Genomic DNA, 8631 nt, shown 5'->3' with positions numbered 1-8631 from the left:
CCCGATTGGAGGACTGACTGATGCAGGGGGTGTGTGGGTGGTGAGTGGAAGCTAATAGTGGCACCCAGACTCAGTTGTTCACTTTAAGCAGACCGCAGTTTCCATTTATGGGGAGCCTGGTTAAGAGCTGTATAATAGAGTATCATGCGCTATAGTAAAAAATTAAATATTTGGTCTTTTTCCTGTTCCTAGCAGAGCTTCTAAAATGCTGGGAGTTTCCTGAGCCAGGAGGGTGATAGGTGTGGCTTTTGTTATGCAAAGGACCCCTTTGCCACCACCCCTGAGATTACGCCACCGTGGTGAGGCCCCTTTGATAGGCTCAGAATGGGAGCTTGTCACCCGAAAGACCAAACACTTACACTTAATTACTTAATTAGAGGTCTGGAACTTTCAGCCCCACCCTGACCTCGGAGGGGAGGGGGTCCAGTGATTAGAGAGAGAGAGAGAGAGAGAGAGAGAGAGAGAGAGAGAGAAGAGAGAGGAGAGAGAGAGAATCGGAATGCTTCCAGGTTGGTGAACACGTGGAGGTGCTGAGATGGGAGAGGACATGGAAGCCCTGTACCCCCTGGCCTCCTCTGCCCACTCCGACTGGCTGTTCCTGAGTTGTGTCCTCTATCATGAGCCTTGAAAGGTAAGTACAGTGTTTTTGGTGGGGGGGTGGGTGTGGGGGGGTTGAGATGTGTGTTGTTATACCAGGAACCCGAGGAGGAGGTCCTGGGAACCCCCCATTTGTAGTCTGCCGGGCAGAAGTGTGGGTGGCCTGAGCACTCCCATGTGCATCTGGCTTCTAACAGGGGCAGATTGTGGGACCGAGCCCTTCACCCAGTGCTTCTCAACCTTCCAAATGCCGTGACCCTTCAATACAGTTCCTCACGCTGTGGTGACTCCCAGCCATAAAATTATTTTCGTTGCAACTTCATATCTGTTAACTTTGTTACGGTTAATGAATTGTAATGTAAATATCTGTGTTTTCTGATGGTCTAAGCCAGTGTTTTTCAACCTTTTTTGGGCAAAGGCACACTTGTTTCATGAAAAAAATCACGAGGCACACCACCATTAGAAAATGTTAAAAAATTTAACTCTGTGCCTATATTGACTATATATAAAGTAATTCTCTTGAATAGGAATCAAATAAACACAAAGAAAGTATTTTATAATTACTTTATTATGAAATATTAAGTAAACAAAATAGTGAAAAATTATAAAATTCTTGTCTTGTCTGCACCTACGGCACACCAGGCAACATCTCGCGGCACACTAGTGTGCCGCGGAACAGCGGTTGAAAAACGCTGGTCTAAGCAGTTCTCAATCTGTGGGGTCTGTGTTAACTCCCCGAAGTCAGTGTCAGAATTTAATTAAATTATGGGAAATCCAGTTGCCATTGAAGAATTCATGTCAGAAAAACAACACAGTATATTATCTAGTTTGACCTTAAAAGCAAATAAGACATATTAAAACTAAGCCCTGGCCAGTGTGGCTCGGTTGGAGCATCATCCATTGGACCAAAGGATCTTGGCTTCAATTCCCTCTCAGGGCACATACCCCGGTGGTGGGCTTGATCCCCAATCTGAGAATGTCCGGGAGGCAGCCAATTGATGTTTCTCTCTCACATCCATGTTCCTCTCTCTCTCTCTCTCCCTTTCCCTTTCTCTGCCTTTCCCATTCTATCTCTCAAAAACCAATAACGGTAATAATAATAAAGCTGGGTGATGAACACAAACATAATATAGAGGAGATGTACTGTAGAATTGTAATAATAAGGCAAATAGAAGCTAAAAAAGACTTGGAGACTATTTTATCATTTGTTTAGAAGTTTCAATGGGTTTTGAAACTATTTATTAAAATCATTAAAAAAATGCATAGTCTCTCAGTTAGTTCACAAAATATTAACTGACACATCAGGAAAGATGGTTACTAGCCAGATTTTAACAAGAACTTTGCAAAATTGGTGGGTTGAATTACCGAATGAGTATCAAGATGTCATAACTATAAGCAATAGTGTATTTCCGTTGGAATCTGTGTACCACAATGAGATATCTTTATTAGCTAGAACTTCATTAAAACCAAATACCAAAATAAACTGAACTAGGTCTTTATTTTTTAATATATTTTATTGATTTTTTTTTTTACAGAGGGAGAGAGAAGGATAGTTAGAAACATCGATGAGAATCATCAATCTACTGCCTCTTGCACACCCCCTACTGGGGATGTGCCTGCAACCAAGGTACATGCCCTTGACCGGAATTGAACCTGGGATCTTTGAGTCCACAGGCCGACGCTCTATCCACTGAGCCAAACAAGTTTGGGCTGAACTAGGTCTTTAAATTGTCACATCACAAAGTATTAAGCAATATTTTTTTAAAATAGCAAATATATGTAAATGTATTGCTTTTACCATACCACTCATTTTTATTTATTTTTTTTCTTTACCTGAGGATATGTTTTTCATTGATTTTAGAGAGAGGGAGGGAAAGTGAAACTGCAATCAATACAAATTAAAAAAGAAATGAACTGTAGGGAGCGGCTCTGGGGTGAAGCTTCCGGCTGGCCTGTGGCAGGGCCACAGAGGAGCCCCAGCCTGAGGGCAGAGCTCTCCCAGCCTCCTTAAGCCTGACCTTGTCGCCCTCCCTAATTCCTTCCTAAGTGGCTAACCGGCTGTGGGAGGTTCAGCCAATGTTGCCAAAACAAGAACTTTTGCATCCATGTTAATCTTGTTATAATCAGGCTGTAAAATTGAAAGTGCTGTATTGGCTCTGGGCCTCTGTCTCTCCATCAGAGGACAGCTGTCCCATGCAGCCCCAGCGTTTTCCTTCTATCTCAGGGTCTGTCTCTTTCCTTCATTTTCTCAATCCCCAGCAGCCCCTTATTCAGGAACCAGACCACTCTCCAGCTGTGCTGGATGCGGAAAAGAGAGAAATATTTATAACAAACAAAAAGAACTGGAAAAACTGCTAATAAAAATAGTGACGTCAAATGCAAGTCAGAAGTCAAATTTTGAAGCCATGAAATTGAATAGGAAGGGAATGTTTAATTTCGGTAAGCTAATTATGCAAGGTCTGAAGAAAATGAAGGACTGAGCCAATCCACTCTGGGGCAAGAGCCTTCCCAGCAAAGGGAACAGCTCAAGTGAAGGCTCTGGCAGAAGCACAGCTAGAGTGTCTGGGATCAGCACGGAGGAAAGTCTGGCTGAGTGCAGTGCACTGCATGAGTAGCAGACAATAGGATCAAATACGATGGGGCATGAGGAGAGAAGGAGCCAATGATAGAGAGCCTTGAAGACCATTGCAAGAACGCTGGATTTCACTGTGAGGGAAAAGGGGCGCCACTGAAAAGTTGTGAGGAGTGGAGTGACAGAATTGAATGCAAAGATGATTCCTTTGCTATGTGAGGCTATGAAGGAGTAAAGAAGCAGAAGCATTGGAGATCGGTTAGACACCTGTTGCTATAAACTAGATGAAAAGTTAATACTGACTTGGACTAGTCAGGATCCTGGATATGTTCCTTTGTGGCTTGCTTACTTGATTGTGGATAGGTTTTAAAAATGTAGGCATAAAGATTTCCTGGTGAATCAAGTCCTTTGGACTTTATTAACTGAAAGATGTGAAGGATAACTGAATGTTTGGCCTAAGTGAGTTTAGGATTGGAGTTGGGGGTTACTAAGATGGAGAAGACTGGGCGGAGCAGTTTGAAAGGGGATATCCTGAGTTCATGCTTGGACAAGCTAAGTAAGTTTCAGATGCTCATTAGACTTCACACGGACATATCCCATAGTCAGTTTATGAGGCAGGAAAAAGGTTCAGGTTAGACATGGAAATTTGGGAGCTAGAAACAGATAAGCCTTGAGACTAGAAGTGCTCCTAAGTGTAGTGGATCAGTAGGGAGAAAGTCTAAGGACTAAGCATGGGAGCATTCCAGCACTGAGAATGGAAGGTTAAGAAGGATTAGCAAGAACTGACTGGGATTTAGCAACACAAAAGTAACAAATACTTTAAAAAAAAAAATATATATATATATATATATATATACATATATATATATATATATGTATATATATATATATATATATAATTATTATTTACAGAGAGGATGGGAGAGGGATAGTTAGAAACATTGATGAGAGAAACATCAATCAGCTGCCCCCTGCACACTCCCTATTGGGGATGTGCCCACAACCAAGGTAACATGCCCTTGACGGGAATCGAACCTGGGACCTTTCAGTCTACAGGCCGACGCTCTAGCCACTGAGCCAAACCAGTTAGGGTAACAAATACTTTTTTTTTTTTTAATATATATTCTATTGATTTTTTACAGAGAGGAAGGGGGAATGATAGAGAGCTAGAAGCATCGATGAGAGAGAAACATCGACCACCTGCCTCCTACACACCCCTTACTGAGGATGGCCCTCAACCAAGGTACATGCCTTTGACAGGAATCAAACCTGGGACCTTTCAGTCTACAGGCCGACACTATTCACTGAGCCAAACCGGTTTTGGCAACAAATACTTTTTAAAAAAATGTTTTTATTGATTTTAGAAAGAGGAAGGGGAGGGGGAGAGAAAGAGAAACACGGATCGGCTGCCTAGTACACGCCCCCTCCTGGGAATCAAGCCTGCATATGCCCTGACTGGGAATCAGACCAATGTGTCAGCACTCAACCACTGAGCCACACTGGCCGGGCATGTAACAAATACTTTTATTTTTAGTAATCCATCATCTCCTATGTCTAAATGTATTATTTGCCTCCTAATTCCTACACAAAACTATTATTTATAAATTTAAATTCTTTAACTGAGTTCTGGGCACACATGAATCCATAGGAGATAAGGAAGTTAGGCTTCCTTTTGTTGAATCTGATGTTAGAATGAAGGATGAAAACTCAGCTATATTGATGTGGTAGCTTGATTGAAACAAAAATGCATACTTTATGTAACTATGTTTGATGCTAAAAAAAATACATAATTACAACTGTTTCCATATCACACAGAATAGCCCTGTGATATCCTAGTGTCACTATACTGGTCATATCAGCTACTTTCTTTTCAATATTTTAGAAGCTACTTTTCTCTATTGTCTCTTTGTAACACATCCCTGGCAAATCTCAGTGTTGGAGAAAAGCAGCTATATCACTTCCCCTTAAACACTCACCAATTTCTCAGTCTTAACTGTTTCAAATATGTATCTTACCAACACCTTACCCGGCCAGCTTTTTCTCCATTCTCCATAATACTCTAAACCTTTTTCACTCTCCTAATCTCCTCCTGCCCTCTTTTCCCATCTTTAACCTAGACTTGTGTTCGGCAATCTTGGCAAACTGCGGCTCTTTGGCCCCTTGAGTGTGGCTCTTCCACAAATACCACGGCTTAGGCGAGTCTATTTTGAAGTGGCGTTAGAAGTTAAAGCTCTTAAAAGTTGGCTCTCAAAAGAAATTTCAATCGTTGTACTGTTGATAATTGGCTCTGTTGACTAATGGGTTTGCAGACCACTGACCTAGACTACTTAGAACTGTGCAATAAATTCTCCGTTTAACATCTCCACCCAGATATCGCAGAGGTGCCCTGAATTCATTATGCTCAAAGACTTCGAAATCTCAGAGGGAAGGCGGGTGGGGGTGGGGATGGGAAGTGATCAACCAAAGAACTTGTGTGCATGTGTGCATAATCCATGGGCACAGCAATAAAGTGATGAAGGCCTGGGGTGGGAAGTGGGGGCAGGCAAGAAGGGGTCAAAGGGAGGAGGGGACATATGTAATACTTTCAACAATATAAAGATTTTTAAAAAACTGAACTAATGATCTTTTCCTTCACTCAAACTTGGTTTTCTTTCTACAATTCTCTTCCCAGTAAATGGTGCTCCCCTCCAGGTACTCAAACCATAAACCCCAAATCATCATTCTATCCACTCTAATACCAAGTAAATTTCATTTTCTATATTCTTAACTCTGCAACAACCATTTTAAGTTTTTTGGAATAAAACTTCAAATCTGGTTTTGTCATTCTCTCCCCTCCCCACCAACCCTTAATTCAAGTCTGATTTGTCACAGTCCTTACCACCTGGCAGGGTTAAAAGATAAATGTACCCAACGATAATAGACTTCATAGTAAGATGACCAGAAGTCCGGCTTTTGGCGGGACAGTCCCGATTTTTAACAATTTGTCCCGCGTCCCATGGCATTTTAGACGAGATCGGGCGCGTTCAGGGTGGTATGGCCGTAGACGTCACGTGGCATTTTAAAGAAGTCCCGATTTTTTGAAAGATTCTTTCCAAAAACCGGGACTTTTTAAAAATGCCTCGGAGCAAATTGTTAAGAATTGGGACGTCTGGTCACCTTACTTTATAGGTTTTTGCTACTTTGCACTCAGAATGCTTACTGTCAAGTAAGGAGAAGCGATGTGAAATATGCCCCTGGCTATATAATTATAATCGTATTAAATGCTACCTAATCTAACAGACCTCTGTTAGGGAATGACTTTAGGCTGATGCCTGAGTGTGGGGTGGGAGGAAAGAGAGAAGAGCCTGTTGTAGAAGCCCGGAGAGAATTCAGGGCAATGGGGAGAGCTAAGCTGTCAGTGTGGCTGGAGCTAGGTGTACAGCGGGAGGGGTGATGGGAACTGGGAGTAGATAAATCATCTAGGACCTTCTAGCTCATTTCAAGGGCCTTGATCTTTATCTCAAAACTAATGAAAAGTAATTGGGCCATTTTAAAATTGTTAATAATGATATTTGCCTTTTTAAAAAAATCACTCAGGCTTCTCTGGAGCATGCACTTCTCCCTTCCACTGGTTCTCAGGAGGGGAGCCAAAACCTTGTTTGAAGAAATTTGCACTTGCATGAATCACTGGCTTTCACTTTCTTTGACTTCCCTTAGACCTTTCCTGATGTGAGGGCCACACCTAGATTTGTACCTGGGTCACACCCTAAATCCTTTCTTTTCCCTGCATAACGGGATTTTAGACCAACCAAAACAACAATGCAAATACTAAATCTAATCAAATTTGACACTATTATTGACTCTTCCATGGGTGTATTTGTTTAAGTTTATTGATAGTTTTGTAACTTGGAAATAAAAGCTTTCTACTCCTTTCTTTTACTAAAACCAGCCATTTCCAGTGTTTTGAATAAGAAGAGCCTTACTAATAATGTAAGCATGCCTGCAAGTCCCTTTCTTTAAGTGACCTCTTGTGTGTTGCTGTTTTGTGAACCCTTGGTCCCGAGGACCTCCACTCATATAAAAACGACAGAATTAGGATACGCCCAAGGTCTGTGATGACCCTTCCCCCAGATTTGAGCTTCAGGAAATGAGGTTGATTGGTTTTGACAGCTTATCTCTCGGAGTTCCTCCGCTGTTTTTGTCCTTCCTTTTCCCACCTAGGAATCAATGTATTAAGAATTTAGGATCACTGCAATAGGATCCAGAAGGCAACTACCGTGCAAAATACATCCTTCTAATACAGTCACAAATGATGAGGTGGTCGCTAAATCACTCTCCTCCGGCCCGCAGCTGTTGTGAAACGGCTCTTAAGTGCCACTTAAAACCTCAATGAACTACTTTAAGCTGTTTTCAAATACAAATAAAAATGCATTAAAGAAAAAAACAAATAATAAACTCAGTGAATCCATATGGGCTCCAACCTCAGCCGCTACCTCCTGTTGAGTTCTCGCTAGATGCAAAGGATGGGAAGTTTGAGGGAGGGCTGGAGAGAAGGGTGCAAATGATGAAGCCCGAACTCGGGAACTTCCCAAAGAGCAGTTTTACCGTTAATGCCTCCAGGGCAGCGCTCCTGCTCTCAACCCTAACTGGCTTGCTGTAAGCTGCTCAGCCACCATGTGCCCCGGGCGTGAGCGCCTTCAGGCAGCGCGCAGGCGCGCAACCGCCGTGCTCACACCCTGGACACGCCTCCCGCCCACGTGACGTGCGAGGGCCAATGGGAGGGCGGCCCGCGGGAGGGCTCTGGTATAAAGGCGCTGCCAGCTGCCATCGGGGCCAGAGCTAGCGGCGACGGTTGGTGGGGAACCGTGGAGAGGCCGCTGCCTGCACCATTTCACCTTGTGCAAACTCAAGGGGACGATCAAACAAGATCCTTCTTACACGACGTAAGAGCTTCGGGGAGCACTGTCGGGGTGGGGGGGCCGGGCTGGGGGATTGGGAGGGGGGGCAGGGGGGGGAATAACCGCCTCTCCTCCCGCCCCTCCCCCACGGGCCCGGGGGCCCAGGAGGCGGTTGGGAGGCCGGGCCCGCGCCGCCCGCCCGCCGCCCAGGTGAGCTGCCGGTTGGCCTCCTTGGGCCTCAATCAAGGGCAAGCTCGTTGACCCCATCGACCCTTTTAAATTGTGTGTGTGAGGCCGTTCTATGGACCGTGTGTGTGTTTGTGGTTCGGTGTGGGGGCTTTTTTAGCGAGGAGTTGGGGGTCCGGTGAAATAACGGCCGCCTCCCAGCGGAGCGGACGGCGGGTGCCGGTGACGGACGTCTCGGAAGCGCCTTGGCTGCAGCTGGCATTTCCGTTGTGTGTGTGATGGAGAAAAGCATCTGGGACCGGGAAATCCCTGTCCTCCACTCCTTTATTCGTTTCGCTAACATTCAACGAGAGTTAAGCCCTTGGAACAAGCTTAACTCTGGTTGAAAGTGGCAGAATC

This window comes from Pipistrellus hanaki (genome assembly GCF_964339955.1).
Source record: "Pipistrellus hanaki genome assembly, chromosome: 2".
NCBI classification, from domain to species: Eukaryota; Metazoa; Chordata; class Mammalia; order Chiroptera; family Vespertilionidae; genus Pipistrellus; species Pipistrellus hanaki.
This window is presented reverse-complemented; position numbering follows the sequence as displayed.